This window comes from Schistocerca serialis, chromosome 7 (assembly GCF_023864345.2).
Source record: "Schistocerca serialis cubense isolate TAMUIC-IGC-003099 chromosome 7, iqSchSeri2.2, whole genome shotgun sequence".
In the NCBI taxonomy this organism is placed as follows: domain Eukaryota; kingdom Metazoa; phylum Arthropoda; class Insecta; order Orthoptera; family Acrididae; genus Schistocerca; species Schistocerca serialis.
The window spans coordinates 485182371-485199508 of NC_064644.1; positions in this window are offsets into that span (position 1 = coordinate 485182371).

Consider the following 17138-nt stretch of genomic DNA (forward strand, 5'->3'; position numbering starts at 1 on the left):
GGAATGTTCCAGGCAGTGGCAGATGAGGTCAGAGCGAACTGCAAACGACCATATATTGAACAATCTTATCAGTGGGCGCAGTCACTGGGAAGCCTCACTACGACGTGGTAGCTTTCTTTTCATGCTATTTATGTCTCATATCTTCGATGGCGTCTTCATTCTGTTTTAGTTTTCCAGGCTTGGTTAACTGTGACTGTTCGCACATTGGAAAAAAAAAAAAAAAAAAAAAAAAACCGTGGACAGGAGACCTGCTTTCAAATCCAAATAAATACACAAGAACAAAATAAGAACAAAATGAACAACACATAAAATTTAATAAAGTATTATACCCTTTCCTTTCTTCTTTTATTTTATTTTTTTTATACAAAGTTCAGAGGCATATTTAATTTTTGTTCGTTGGCGGAACCTGAAGTGGCGGCGAACGGCCGTCCTAGTTAGCTTCAGGATGCAAGTGGCGGTGGCACTAGCTTTGTTTTTGTTTTTAGGCTAGATAGGTTTTTGGGGGTAGTATGGGTGATAGGGGCCAACGCCTGAAGTGGAAGAGGTAAAAAAAAAAAAAAAAAAAAAAGGTTTCGGGTTCGATTCCTCCTCTGGCACCTTTTTTTTTCTTCTGTTGCTTGCAAAAAAAAAGAAAAAAATGCGCTGCTTCCTAGACTCGGGTAGGCACGCCGGTCTCGGATCGAATCCGCCCGGCGGAGTAACGACGGCGGTCGGTGCGTCTGCCAGCCTGGATGTGATTTTTAGGCGGTTTTCCACATCCCCCTAGGTGAATACCGGACTGGTCCCCACATCCCGCCTCAGTTACATGGCTCTCATCTGAACACTTTCCCATTATTCCTTGGATTACATTAATCACAGACAGTTGGGGTATACTAATTCCATCCCAGCGGCACGGGGTGGCGGCAGCAACGGCAACGGGCCACCCCTTAATCTAACATTGCCAAATCCGATTAATCAAGCCGACCCTGCGTACCTGCGGGAAAAGGCACAAGCGAAAGAAGATTTATTTTTTTGCAGTAAAAGGTGGCGTTTCATTTGGTAACTCCTAATTGAGAGTTTTTTGGAGGATATTAAAATGGACAAGTCCGCCATTCGCGTCACAACCAAGGGAAACCTCCAAAAATCTCGATAGGAGTTGCTGGTATCAACACTGTTGCTTGCTACTTGACTGCGCCGAGCGCAGTCACTATAGCGTCTGAAGTTGCGACCGCAAAGTGCATAATCAGTCGCGCCATGGTGCGGGCTGCCAGTGTCTTCACACGAATTTGCAGCTCGCCTCCGCACGTCCAGTTATTCTCGCGGTGATGTTGTTTGGCCTTCGTGTCATTACTAAATGCTGCTCAGTTCACTCCCTGCTTCCCACTCTCAGGTGGCTGTGGTGAGTTGTTTACATAACGAAAGAAAACCACTATACGGATACAGTGTTGCGAAACGCTGATCTGCAAACCTTTTTGCAGTCAGCACATTTTCTTCCCAGTTGGCTGTTTTCGGTGCATAGAGCCCATTTCTAAAGTGATAAATTGTGCGCTACTCCTTCATTTATGTAGAAAGCTCCAAAAGCAAACACAGTATGACAAACGTATTCCTGGTGGTAGCGCGAACCTGAAAAAGCATGCAGGAACAGCCCCTGGTGAATAGTCCATTCCTTTCCAGACATCTCTTGGTACGATTTCACAACCTGCAGCATCATCAGCGCAACGAGCCAGTGAACTGTGCTGCCTGCTGCGACGGAGGGCAACCACCTATACAAGATTCCAGCTAAGAGCTTGTATAGATACACTTTATGCGAAGTATAACGGACTTGCACACTTTCAACGGCAACCTCCTGTGTACGGTCAGTCTAGCACAAATAGACACTCTAGCACGTCCTAATAACCTACGGGAGGCTTGCATGCGGCATCACTCATGAGAAAGTCACGATATGACCATCATTGCTAATGATGATGACTGTCAATGCATAAAATATCGGAAAGGTGAACTTAGAACTTGGTAGGGAAGTGACTGTGGACCACATTACGAAGCGTATCTAACAAGAACATATAGGATAGAGACGATAGAGAACATTAAACGCAAGGAGGGTAATTAATTGAAAAAAAAAAGATTCTAGGTAACGTTGGGAAATTTCTTCTGATGTAATCACGCCACGCTCAAGTCACTTGAGTAGCTCTGTCGAGTGCCTTATGTAGCGGTGAACGGTGACACAGACAGGTACGACCGGCTGCTACAGGCGGGCGACCGGCCGCCAGCAGGCCGTTCATCTGTTCTCTGTTGGGCATGACAGCCCAAAGCCGGGCGCAAGCGAACCAAGCCTCACAGTGGGACACGGCGCGGCGCACATCGCATAGACGAGCAACGGGGTAGGTGCGACCGGAAGGAAGTCGTAAAGAGCGGTACCTGCCCGATCATAGCTCTTCCTAAGGAACGAGGCAGGGTGGCAGAGCAGCGCCACAATGCAGCCGAATCGCCGAGCGTCAACACGATCACGACAAAGTTCTGAATTACCTTTGAATAAGTAATTTTAAGTAAACCAGAATAATCAATATCACAGTCAGAATGGGTGAGGATGACAGTATTAATTTTACGACGCAGAGAAGTTCGTTACTACTCACAAGCAGATGGTAACGAAACCGAGGTTCCATCAGATGTAACTAATGAAGTCCCAGATTCGAATACATTTAAGTTTAATGAGAGTTATTTAGGAACGGTAAATATTGCAGTAAATATTATGGAAGTGGGAAATGCAGATGTGCTAGGTCATTCAGAATGGGGAAATACACCATTGCACCCTTCATAGGTGCACTCAGAAGAATATACATCTGATCTGGGTGAACCAAGTGCAGCTCATCACACGGAATCAGCAGACACTGTATCTGTTGACAGTAATAGTTGCTCAGACAGCGAGGAAACCGTAGCAGATGTCACAAATAGAGAGAAGGTACTAAATGTCAGACGGGATACTACACTGAAGTATCTGAAAATATTGAATTACTCTCAAAAAACCATAAGAACTAAAGCAATCTCAAAAGGCTATAAGTAAAATGTTTGATGAAATATTTGATGAAACAAATCGTAATATTAAAAAAAATAAAAGATGAGATTCATGTAGATACTCCTAACACCTTAAAGGAATATAAAGAAAAAGGACGTGCTAACAGAAGCGTTGTCCGCCAAACTAGAGAAAAATAACAAAATTCTTGAAGGATGGGAACCTGTGCTATCGATTTTCGAATCAAATCGAGTAAGAATAGCAGCCCATACAAATAATAAATCGTGAAACTGCGCTCAAGCAGCAGAACAATCAAATCGAAAAAAAATTACGATAATTTAAGGGGGAGATGGAAAAAGCCATTCGAACAGGTAAGCAAGAAACAGGCAAATTAGGAGGAAATAGCGATAGGTTGGACAACAGGCCTAAGTCTGAAATACAGACATGATACTAATGTAGTAGAAAAGGAAATCAAACAGATATTACAAGCATCATACGATCAGGAAAAGACTAAGGTGAAGAGTAAGGATTATATAGCATCTGTCGATCAGTATCTTCGCATATCAAAAATCCATAGTTTCTCTGTTCTGCAATATCCAAAAAACAATTCCAGGGAGTTTCTGCGTAGCAGTGGGATGACGAAAAGAAAATGGGATGTGTTATTAGCACATTAGAAGGTGGAGATGAACCAATGTTGATCCAGTAGCGTTCAGAATTGCTTAAGGCGTGATATATTTAAGGTAAATAATTTCAGTAACGGTGACTGCGAAAGCTACAAGGAAATTTTACATGATTTGTGGAAGAGAATCTGTATCTGGGCGATACCCTTAAGGAATCAGACCTGATATAAATCATCATAATTAAATTCCTAATGTCATTACAGGAAAAAGAAAATGGAATTTCAAAATCAGATGTCGATGCAGTTAGATTCTTTGGCAGGGAATAATCAAAATTTGGAAGGTTGGCGCAGAAACAGTTGGAGAATCAACAAGTCAAACGATGAAATAACGTTTCGTATAAAAAATGGAGCGCAAGTTCCAGGACACAGACGAGAAAAGGAAGACAGGGCACTATATGATAAAGATCCACGCAATCGTCGTAATAATGATCCTCCACGTAAAGGAGCAGTGGATTTAACAATGGATTTAGCCCAGATAGAAGAAATTATAGTGGGAGGTCAAGAGAGTATAGGAGTTATCTTGGTGAAGATCAAGAGCAGGGTACTTCAAATGAGGGAAACTAAAAGGACGTTCAGATGAGGTCTGATCGTGAACAATAGGCAAAAAGGGCTAATAGTGAATTTCGAGGTTATGAGATCAGGGGCTATATTAAAGAGTCGTTAGCGAAGGAAAAACACGAAGAAGTAATGGAAGCATTTCAAACAATAATTCTAAAGTAAATGGCTCTGAGCACTATGGGACTCATCTGCTGTGGTTATCAGTCCCCTAGAACTTAGAACTACTTAAACCTAACTAACCGAAGGACATCACACACATCCATGCCCGAGGCAGGATTCGAACCTGCGACCGTAGCAGTCGCACGGTTCCGGACTGCGCGCCTAGAACCGCTCGGCCACCGCGGCCGGCCTAAAGTAAATGGCGTGAACGTTAGAGTAGTTGTAGATACAGGATCAAAGATTAGCGCCATGTCACAAAATTATTACAAAAATCGTGATAAGTAATAACATACCAGAATTACCACAGATGGAAGGACATGAAAATGAAGCAAAACAGGTACATGACTTAAGAGACCACAGGAGGCAAGGTGAAAATGAAGCGAGTAAAACAATGAAGGGGAAGTACGATGTGAAGACAACACGTCCCAATAAATGAACAGCAATTCCTTGGGGGGTGAGTTTCACTTAACATTTATGTATTAGAAATGAGGAAAGCAGACGTTTGAAGAAAAAACCCATGACGAAGGCAAGTGATTACGAGGAAATTTCGAAGATAGGGAACCACTTCTTTAAGTCCGCCATGGAATAAAACTACACTTACAACGGGAAAACCCTGAGCATCGCGACAGTGACCAGGTTAGAATGCTATTACAAAATCGACGAAAACACGACATATTTCTGGTGAAACGTCAATCAGGACCGCAAAATAATAGACGTCAAAGGTAAAGCCAGGTATCTTGCACCATGAAAGATATGTGCCTGTCGAACACAGGTCTCATTTGTAATAGTATCTATGGAAAAATGTGACAAAAAATACTGAATAAAGGTAGGCAACCAGTGAAAGTTCACAAAATAATATGACAAAGTAGAATGAGTAGAGAATAAGAGGCCTTTGTGTCCTTCGATTCTTACAACTGTAGTCTGGTGTCTACAGATGTACTCGCAAATAAAATTTAATCCCCTGCGGTTTATTCTGATAACCCTAGAATTCCAAGTTAAAGGGGAAGTATCGCTTCAAGTGTTTCTACCTACCTCCGTTTTTCGATCTTCCAGTCGAGAAATCGTGTTATTATTTTGAAGGCCCATAAAACGATAACTAGTGGGTTAGGTTAGTTTTCCACAGCAGTTACCTGGCTAGGGGACAAGAGATAGTGAGGTCCAAGTCCTGATCAGTTGTGTGTGTCCCAATGACCTTTGTTAAATCCCAAAAACGAGTGGCCCTGTAGACTTTCGTCCTTTACATTCTATCTCTCTAACCACCGACAAATGCAAATTCAGAACTACCGCTACATTGTGACATTATGAGAGGTTGACTCGTAGACTGGACAGCGGTAGTGTATTGCCGACTGAGACTTGCTGGCCAAGCAGGGTAGGCTGCAGGCGAAAGGTGCGGTGGCGGTAAGTGACGGCTAAAGCTTTTTCCCAGGCTATGGGTCGATCTAGATCTCATGTGAGGTGAAGCGGCAGTATGGAAGCTACTGATGGTTGAAATGAGGAAACGGATATTAATTTTATACGAAAATTACGTTACATAACGGAGAGACCGGCTACAGAAAAATTAAATACACCAGAGATATGAGGGTTGTGAGACGATTGAATTGTAGCTTTAATGCAATTCCGAAACTGATATTTTAAAACTTATGCGTTAACTTCAATAGTTTAATAAAATTAACCAAAACGAACCCACGAAGGTCTGCCATATAAAAGATGATGGCATCAGTAATCACCACAATAAACTACATTTGAAATCAGAGATATGTGAAACAAAGATAGAAGAGTTAATAAATCGATATGCAAATTGTGTCATTATTAGAAAGTTCTTCAGAGAAATACGGTATATGAAAGCAGGATAAGTATCGCAGACGCTTGAACAATTCTCTTAGTGAATGGGCAACGACGATCTGTTATTTGATACGTATTTGTACTGATTCATAGATCAAAACATGTTGAAAGGCTGCATGCAGGTGTGCATTCATGAACTGTATTGATAGCTTATTGAATACTTTGTCGACGTATTAATGAGAGCTCGCAAAGTGACCAAAGTGTATGGTGTGACGCTGATACTGGGTGGTACTTCATAGTGTGAGCAGCGGAGTGGTCGGCTGGTGGCGTCCAATGACAGACTGGTGGTCGAGAGAATTATTTTATTAGACTTCAGTTAGACATCTCCTCATTGACAGGTAGTTACATCCCACTCAGGCGGTGCGGACCAGTGATTTCCTGTGGATAGCTGGCTTCCGCCCTAACGTAGAGGTGCACATTTCAGAACCCCGCAATGTGATGTCGACAGCAGTCCAGTGGTTCATAAGTCTGCGAAGACCCTGATGTCAGCGGCTCCTCTTCTTGGTGTGTAGCGACTGCATTCCAGTCTGTATCTACTGTGGTGCTAAGGGAAGACTGTCACGCACGGTATACGATCTGCTGCTCTCTGGCAGGAGTCCAGCATCGGCAAGCATGGACAGAAAGTTGGCAGCACTTTGGCACTAAGTCCCACAGGATGCGCATACTGCAAGGGGCGGCTGCCCTCACCCAGCCTCGAACCCATAGATACAGCTCGCAGTTCCCAATTGTTTTAGCGTGTGGCAGAGCCCTGGATTGTTATGATGCTGCCAAACTCCAAATGAATCTTCTTCAACATTCACAGTTACTCATACGCCTCTGGGGTCCATTGGTTGCACTATTATTTAGCCCCAGTCACATGGCTCATATCAAGGTTCTTGCCCTGATGTGGTGACATTATACTGGCAGCTCTGGCTATTACTGCTGTGAGGTGCAGGTTTCGCTGAGTACTGCTTGTTCATATTATATTCCTTTTGTGTACATGTTGCTGTAACATGTATGTAGCCACACATACGAGGGTAATGCCAAAAGTAAGGTCTCCTATTTTTTATAAGCACGTAGACCTGTTTATTTCTACAATGGTTTACATCAGTTTACAGCTTGAACATTTACCTATTTTTAGAAAAAATCAACACTTCTGTCGATGCATTTTTGTAGACTCTGTGGCAGTTTTTGTGTGCCCATGTCATACCAGCTCCCCGCCATGCTGTTCAGAAAGTTATGAACCTCTTCTTTCACCTCGCCGTCGGAGTTGAATCGCTTGCCGGCCAAATGGTCTTTTAACCAGTCCAGAAAGTTGTCCTGTTCGGCTGCAACGCGGTGAAGAAATGGGCGGGAAGCATCAACTCGTTGCTGCATGTGGTCTTCAGTCAGCAAGCGTGGCAGCCATCTTGCGCACACCTTCCGGTAGTTCAATGTCTCCGTTAAAATGGTGTGAGCGGTGCTTCAGGAAACCTCAGGAACCAAAGTGCAGAGATCATCCAGGGTGATCCGCCGATCTTCGTGGATGCTTTGCTCAACCATCAACACTGTATCCTCAGAAATTGACGGTCTCCCGCTCCTGTGTTCGTCGCGAATTTCGGTCCGACCAGGTGCAAACTCTCTACACCACTTACGAACATTTTGGACATTCATGCACAAATGACCATACACTTACGTCAATTGGCGATGGATTTCAATAGGCACAGTGCCCTTTGCGTTCAAAAACAGAATAACTGCGCGCAATTTTCACTTGGCGGTAACATCCAACAGGAGCTCCATTCTCAATGGCTGCCAAGCCAAGACTCAGCGCCTAAGCGCGGCCTGCGCATGTTTACACACAGCGCGTGAAGCACTCTTCATAACAGTGTGACCAACTGCCATACAAACAGAGTTCTGAACTTATAAAAAAAATTGGAGACCTTGCTTTTGGAATTACCCTCGTATCTGACTAGCCAGTTGAAACTGACACAATACTCGGCAGAGTGTTTCTTACAAATTCCAACTAGTTTCACTACCTCCTTCACAGGAAAGACTGAGACCTTTAGGTCATGCTCAGGGCCAGTTCCTCAGAGTGTGACTACATTCATCATTGATTTACAATGTAAGTGACATACACTCAAGATCATACCACACTGACTATACATATTCTACATTAAATTAAACGTTACGTCTACTGCCTTGCAATCTCTTCAGCACATCTGTCATCTACTCTGTCTGTGCCTTGCTTCTACAAGGCTTCCTTCATGCTGCCAGTGCTCCTCAAGCTCTTACATATTTACTCTCCCTCTGTCTCTGGGGTCTTTATGAACTGCTTGTTGTCTCAGATAATTGAAAGCTACACAAAACGAAACCATTTTCACTATGGCGCAAGGAATTGTGACCTACTACGTTACAGTCACTCGTTGTCTACTATCCCAACACTGTTCAACAAGCTGCTGCACTAGCTGCTCCATAGTGATCCAACATACCTGTGTGGCTATTATAGGACCCACAGAATCAACTACACTTACTTCCCAGTGTAAGTAGGCTGTTTAGGTTTTTTTATTGGTAACGCCACCTCTGTATGAAAATCACTGGCTGTGCTGTGTGCAGTCTGTGGCTAGTTTGCATTGTTGTCTGCCATTGTAGTGTTGGGCAGCGGCAGCTGGATGTGAACAGCGCGTAGCGTTGCGCAGTTGGAGGTGAGCCGCCACCAGTGGTGGATGTGGGGAGAGAGATGGCGGAGTTTTGAAATTTGTCATGAACTGCTATATTTATATATGATGATATCAAGGTAAGTACATTGTTTGTTCTCTATTAATATCTTTCATTTGCTAACTATCCCTATCAGTAGTTAGTGCCTTCCATAGTTTGAATCTTTTATTTAGCTGGCAGTAGTGGCGCTCGCTGTATTGCAGTAGCTTGAGCAGCGAAGATTTTTGTGAGGTAAGTGATTTGTGAAAGGTATAGTTTAATGTTAGTCAGGGCCATTCTTTTGTAGGGAATTTTGAAAGTCAGATTGAGTTGCGCTAACAAAATATTGTGTGTCAGTTTAAGCACAGTCATGTATAATCGTTCAAAGGGGACGTTTCATATGTCGACCCTTAGCCGAGGATACCTCACTGGAATCTTCTGATTTTTTCTTGTAGTTTGTGTAATTAGTGTAGCTATTGTTTATTGCTAGCGCGTAATTGTAGAGAAAATCTCCTTTGTAGTTGCAGTCTTTCATTGTTGTACAGTAAAACAGTTGTGGCATGCATGTAGATTTGCACCAAGTATTTCGCAGCTGCAATTAACTAGATATTATTTTCAATGCTATGTTAATGTGTTCTCTTATTTTTGATCTTCAAATTGTGCTTTTCTGTGTTATCGTGTGAAATATTGTGACAGTTATGGCGTGTGAAAAACGTAATACTAGGCTCCAAAGTAAACTGAGAAATGACAGTGAAGACGAAAGCAGTGTGTTAGCGCCGCGGAGTAATGAATTAACTAATGTTCAAAGTAGTAATTTGGTAATTGCGCATAGGGAAATGGAGCGGGTTGCAAATAATGGTGTACACAGTGAAACAATTAGTGAACAGGGAATCATTATCGATCGATCGGTCGGCAACAGCTCGCCTCAGGAATCCTAAATGACAGGAAACAATCTCGCAAATACTGTAGATTCAGGTTTTGGGTCCTCACCGTTTTCTCAAATAAGTCCAGACACATTTTCTGCTTGTCAAAATGTGAATGTTGCCGGTGCAAATGCACTGCCGAAAAGCATAGAGGAACAGATTCCAGACACTAATACATTATTATTGTTTTTAATGCAACAAAATCAGAGTCAAACACAGCAAAAGCTACAAAAGTTAGACACAATGGAACAAAATCTTCAAAAGTTAGGCACAATGGAACAAAATCTTCAAAAGTTAGACACAATGGAACAACACCAGAGACAAACACAGCAACAGTTAGACGCAATGGAACAAAATCTTCACACCACACTTGAACAAACACGTGAAGATTTGACTACTGAGTTACATAAAATCGAATAGAAATGTCAAAAAGTCTGTAACGACGTAAAAACACAAATTTGTGAGCATTTTCAACTTATTTTTTCGCGGCATGAAAATGCATTACAGAATCACGAAGCAGCCATAAAAGAACTGCAAATTATTATTCATGAAAATCATGAGACCTTGCAAGCTAAAATTGACTCAGTTGCATCTACTGATTCGGTTGCGCAACTTGCAAGAACTCAGGAAAACTTAAAGGACACAGTAGAAAGACACATGGAGGAAATTAGTACATTATCAGAGAAAGTAGTTGAACTTTCGGATCAGCTAAATAATTTATCTACGAAGGTAGATGATAATCTGAATGACACAAAACCGGTAATCTCTAATGACACAGAAGAGTGCAAACAAATTAGGAAATTCAAACAAAATCAGAATCAAATTAATACGCAACACAAAAGAGAAATCCGGGAAGTACAAGATCAGCTGACACAGGTAATACAAGAATTACGTATTTCAGAGGATACTCGCGCCCCAATACGGGAAGAGGGACACAGAAATACGGAACAGCCACAAAATAATAACACAGGGCATTTTGGAAGTTATGAAAGAAATTGGCAATGTGCACCGAATTTTGAGATGGAACGGCCGACACGACCTAACAATGACCGATATGCGACTCGCCGACATGATGATTTTGACTATAAGCTGTTCATTACTACACGTAAATTCAAAACATTTAAGAATTCTGGCAACGACATTCATCCACAAGCATGGCTCCATCAATTCTCTCATTGTTTTCCTCCCAACTGGTCGTTAGAACACAGATTAGAATTTATGTGTGGCTACTTGGAGAATGAACCAGCTGTAAGAATGCGATCGGTAATTCACGATTGCCACAGTGTAGGAGAGTTTTACCATGCCTTCCTCTCAGCATATTGGTCTCAAGCCACACAAGACCGAGTAAAACATAGCATCATAATGATGAAACGTTTCGAACAATCTGAATTTTCCAGTCTTATGAAATATTTTGAAGACATGTTGCATAAGAATCAGTATGTTTCAAACCCATACAGCCCCTCAGAACTCATCCGCATTTGCTTAATCAAACTGCCTGAACATTTACGACATATTATTTTGGCAGGACGTTGCAAAGACGACATTGAAGCTTTTCAGGGACTGTTACAAGAACTGGAAAGTGACACTGACAATCGCGGAACGCAAGAGCACAACAATTACAGATCACATCAGTCGCAATTCCGCGATGAAAGAAATAATAACTGGACGCGACAAGGCTATTCTTACAAAGCAAATCGTGACCAAAACAGACACCACCCATATGACAACCACTGGCAGAGTAATAATAGTTACAGAGAAAGATTGTATTTCTGTAGTAATGAATATGACAGAGATTACCATAGAAACAGGCAATATAAGAACAAAAAAAATTATTATCAAGGGAGACAGAATAAATTCAGATGCAACAGTTCAGCGTGCAGTCACGATTCAGGGAGGAATTCTCCACCATGTGACCGACAAGAAAGAAACTACAGGAACTACCGACATGACGACAGACGATATAATCATTACAACAGACCAGAATTTAACCAGAACTGGTGGGATTCAAACAGAGCAGGGCCCTCTCGACAAGGTGAATTTGTAGAAGTTAGACCTCCAAATCCCAATAACGACGCGCGCCAACAAAGAAACAGACAATGACTCGCACCGCAGGCAGCCACGTGCGCCGGCTGGCTCAGAGAAAAATAACATAGCTAACCTTGAGAAAAATTCCAGTATTCTTTACCGACGTATACCGCATGATAATTACGTTCAAGTTGAAACTCTGAGTACTGTGAAGAGTACAGGATTGCACCACATTTCACATGTAAAACCGTTTATTGCAAGATAATCTGCTTTTTAACTTAGTCTTTGCCATAAAGTTTTTCACTTCACATTTCTAGTATGCTTTTTCAGACTTAAGAAACTGTGAACATGCAACAATGTTTGAAGTTAAATATCCAATCAAGAACCAAGAGAACTTATTTAAACAGAAATTACGAATGCATTGTTATAGGGAACAGACATCACAGTGTTATTGTGTGTGTACATTCTTGTTTGTTAGTTACATGATTACGTAACGACTATAAGGCTTACATACTTAGAACATTTACCAGTACTGCTAATGAGATTTTCATGCAACATTTTGGTTTACCTGAAAAGACATTCTGAATTTAAAGTGCTTTCTGAGAGATTCCAGATCACACAGAGGTTAGTTTATGTGACAGCTACACGATTTTTATCACAACGCTACTAATGTGTGACACAATTTACCTTGTTTCTTTTGCGGTGTATCTGTTTTATATCTGCACAGTTTTTCTGAATTCTTCTGCAAAGTAAAACATGTTTTAGTAGTAAGCTACAATGTGACAGCCTTTTTCGTAGCACAACAAAACTTTACAGTATAGTACTTTCTTGATCACAGTAATGTACGTAATAACTACGATTTCTATACGGAAAGCATTTCACTTTTGTTTATGATGAGGTAAGTACATTGGCTTCTGCAGAACTTAGCTTTCGGAGGACAATAACTACGACACTTCCACACAGATTATGTTGCAACAAGACGCACATTTAGCGCTACAGTACACGTATTTGAGTGATTAATTTTGTACTTAAAACATTTACTTTTAAAGATTTTTGAATTACAAAGAAAGTTTTCTGTGATACATTTCATTCCATTGCTGTAATCTGTAACACCTGAGGGTATAATTACATTAATCCTCAGGGGGGTACACGCTTACTTTGTGTACCATGTGTGTGGCAACCACAAGGAACCCTAGCTAATATGGTATTTGCTTATACAACTTAACACATCGGTACCATATTTCTCTAACACACAAATTACACAGCTATCTGATCATTTAACTGAGAGATAAACATTTTTTTACTACATCAGTGACACATGTTTATGCAATACACAGTTGGGTAACTTCACACTTAGGAAATTGTATTTTGTCTGTACTTTGTGAAATGCTCATATTTTTTCGGAACCATTGTGATACTATGAGAGCTTTGAATGATATATTTGGTAAGGGAGCATGATTTTAAAGTACGTTTGAGGTAGATGACACTATTGAAATGAGCAGAGAATTTTCTTTAGGTTTTGAAATTATTGCAGAAAGCTACCACGATTTTGAGATTTGACTGAGGTGTTATGATATTATTACGACGACGATGTGTACTATGCTGTTGAGATATGTTTATGATCAATAAGATGATGCTACCGTATATGAGGAATAAGAAGTATGTTGGAAACCAAGAATCGTACTTTAAGAGTTATGAAATGTGCGTAAATGCGTGACTGTATCACAATGCTGACGAATATTTTATTTGGACACTTATATTTATAGGATTTTCTTTCTACAGATTTGCAACGCTAATTCTTGACCTGTGAAATATTTTTATATGAGACTGTCACTGTAGTGGAAACTGCTGTCATAAATATTTCCGTAAGAAAGTTAAGTGACCACCTGCACGTAATGCGTCGCAGGCACCCACCTGGGCGACAGCTGCCCGAAAAAAAAGCCATTAGCCTTTCAGCGGCACAGGTAGAAAAAAAAAAGGGGAGGCCATTATCCTCGCTATTGACGTTCCTTTGTAGAAAGCATCGCAAAAACGACACGGTCGAACTTGAAAACATATGATTACACTGTGGAGCTCTTAATTTATGATATTTACTGAAATGCTTATGAATTGATGGGAAATATTCTTACATCTGCAAAACTGATAATGACAAGTGTCTTTCTACAAGAGTTGAGAGCTACTGACTTACGAAATGCCACATAGCTATTGAATGATGTTTTTATGCTTTGGTTTGCGTAATTGCTTATTTCATTTGACATCTGTTTTCCAGCTGTGTTGCAGCATTGGTTTCATAAAATAAAATTAAATGCATTTGCTAATGTGAACACTTTCTGTCAACAGATCTATTAAATAATAATTTTGTGATCCACATTCTTCAAAAAAGGAGCACTTGGAAAGGGAAGAACAATAAGAAGGGACTAGTAACAGTAACTGCATACATAATATTCTTTTCAAGTACATGGTAATATTTCTTTTACAATAAGTTGTTGTGGTGCACCACTTTAATTACTTAGACATTAAGATGTGATTATACATTTCCCTTATCTGCATTGTTATCTTTAGTGTACTATTTTTTCTGCTTGAGCTATGTCATGTTTAGATATAAGCTGCTGTTTGCCAGGCATAGTGCTACTGAACTTTAATTTGTGTTACTCTGCTAAGCCAGATTTATTTTTTTGTTTGCTGCGCATTGCCTCATATTAGTTGTAATGTTGAATTGCTTGGTAATTTAGATTTACTGTAGCTTGCTTTGCGATTTTCCATTTTTTTTCATTGCTGTTTATATTAATTGTTTTATGTGCTGCTGCATTGCCTCATCCCTTAGTTTAGAATCTGAGCTCAGTAGATTTAAGTTAGCTTAAGAGGGGGTAGACTATATAAGAAACTGACTATGGAGAATAGGTAAAGAATGCATTGCGAAGTTATATGAAAAAGATTTTGGCCCAAATGAGTATTGTACAATCAGAAATAATTATTTTGAAAGAAATATGAACAGAATACAGAAAGCAGGCTTAGATAGGACTTTTTGGGAATAACGATGAACAAAGGGAGATCTCCATGCAAAATACTGCAGTAAAACAAACCCTGTCCTTTCCCTTTTGTGTTATCCCACTATATGTTTGTGTACCCTTGTGTATTTGTTTTCTTCCTGTCTCTGTGTACTGTTTCATAGAACTTTTTTCTCTTCTAATACTAAGTTACATTCACTATGATGAGGAATACTGTTATCCTCAAATACAATTGGCATTAATAATGTGTTATTTACTTTGTAAAGATGTTTAGACATTATTTATTCTGTTTTGTGTTAATGCTCATGTGTGAAGTTGATGTTTCGAAAGTTATTCTGATCTTTTATGTATGTACTCATGTCATAATTCCTGTAACACTGATGTATATGTCTATTTCTATTCTTTTGTAACGCCTGTTTTACTACAAATGTTATCTGTATTGTTATGTTCTTTAATGATGTATTTTGTACCTTTGTAATTGTATTCTCATGTTATAAAATTGTAATTGACACCAGTTCATCTTATTATTAACTTGTAAGTTACATTTCACTGCACACGTTTCTGTTGGTCATAGTATATGGACAATATGTGAGAAGTAGGGACTGTTAGTGTTTGCACGTGTGTTAATAATTCAGCAAGGGACTGGATAACAGCATTGTTGGTTCTAAGGACAGTTCCAAAAACTTTGTGAGTGCACAAGTGGTGGTTTATGGACTTGCTATATTATCCGCAAGACTCTTCAATGGTGATTGTGCACCTGCACAGTCACAACAGATGGCTGCTGGCTATCTCTACAAGGACTACAGTGTGTCTACATCTTTGATGATCCAACAATACCATTATTTCTACAAGGACTGCAGTGGGTCTGCACCTCTGGTGGCCCACCAATACCGTAATCTCTACCAGGACTACAGTGGGTCTGCTCTGTGATGACCTACCTACCAATACTCTTCAAAATTTCGACTGACTCTGCTGTGGGTTTGCTCTGTTGTGGCCCATTACCTGTATGCATGTCAAGAGTCAGCACTGTCTTTCCGTTGGAAGGACAACACTACTTCTTCAAGACTGCATGGAAATCCACTACTTCTGTGTGCATTTTCTTTTACTGCTCAGACTTTGAGAAAAACTCTGCATTTTTACTGTGATGAACAATCTGGACTGTCTTTATGGACTGTGAGAAATTTTTAGCTTTTGACCAACATTGTATCAATAAGTGTGTGCATTTGATTTCTTTGTTATTGTAATTATGAAAATTTTTTTTCAAATCTGTATTGGCCACTGCCCAATCCAATTTGTAAAATTTTTTGTGGGGAGCATGGGGGCTATGTAAGTAGGCTGTTTAGGTTTTTTTATTGGTAACGCCACCTCTGTATGAAAATCACTGGCTGTGCTGTGTGCAGTCTGTGGCTAGTTTGCATTGTTGTCTGCCATTGTAGTGTTTGGCAGCGGCAGCTGGATGTGAACAGCGTGTAGCGTTGTGCAGTTGGAGGTGAGCCGCCACCAGTGGTGGATGTGGGGAGAGAGATGGCGGAGTTTTGAAATTTGTCATGAACTGCTATATTTATATATGATGATATCAAGGTAAGTACATTGTTTGTTCTCTATTAATATCTTTCATTTGCTAACTATCCCTATCAGTAGTTAGTGCCTTCCATAGTTTGAATCTTTTATTTAGCTGGCAGTAGTGGCGCTCGCTGTATTGCAGTAGCTTGAGCAGCGAAGATTTTTGTGAGGTAAGTGATTTGTGAAAGGTATAGTTTAATGTTAGCAAGGCCATTCTTTTGTAGGGAATTTTGAAAGTCAGATTGAGTTGTGCTAACAAAATATTGTGTGTCAGTCTAAGCACAGTCATGTATAATTGTTCAAAGGGGACGTTTCACCAGGTATCATTCTAAAGATAAGGTTTTGTTGAGGTAAACGTCTCTTATGGTTCATCCAGACAATACAGCTATAATTATGTTGATTAAAAAAAAACTCCTATTACTGTAGCTGGTAAATGGAACATCGATCCCACAAGATCACACGTTTCCATTAATTAACAACCCATGGCTCCTTAACGCTAAGCATTTCGCTCCCACGATCTTCCCTTGTTCATTGCAACTTGCTACCACTGCTATGCCCAGACCTGCTCAATGGAAGAACGACTTTCATTCTATGATTTCCTGTCGGCATGGTCGCCATGGTTACTGCATGCTGGTCTCCATCTTTTGCTGTCAGTAACACACTACCTTTTTTTTATCTTCACGAGCTTCCTTACTGTTTCCAGCTTCAAAGGACACGTGTGCACATAAACAATACGATCACTG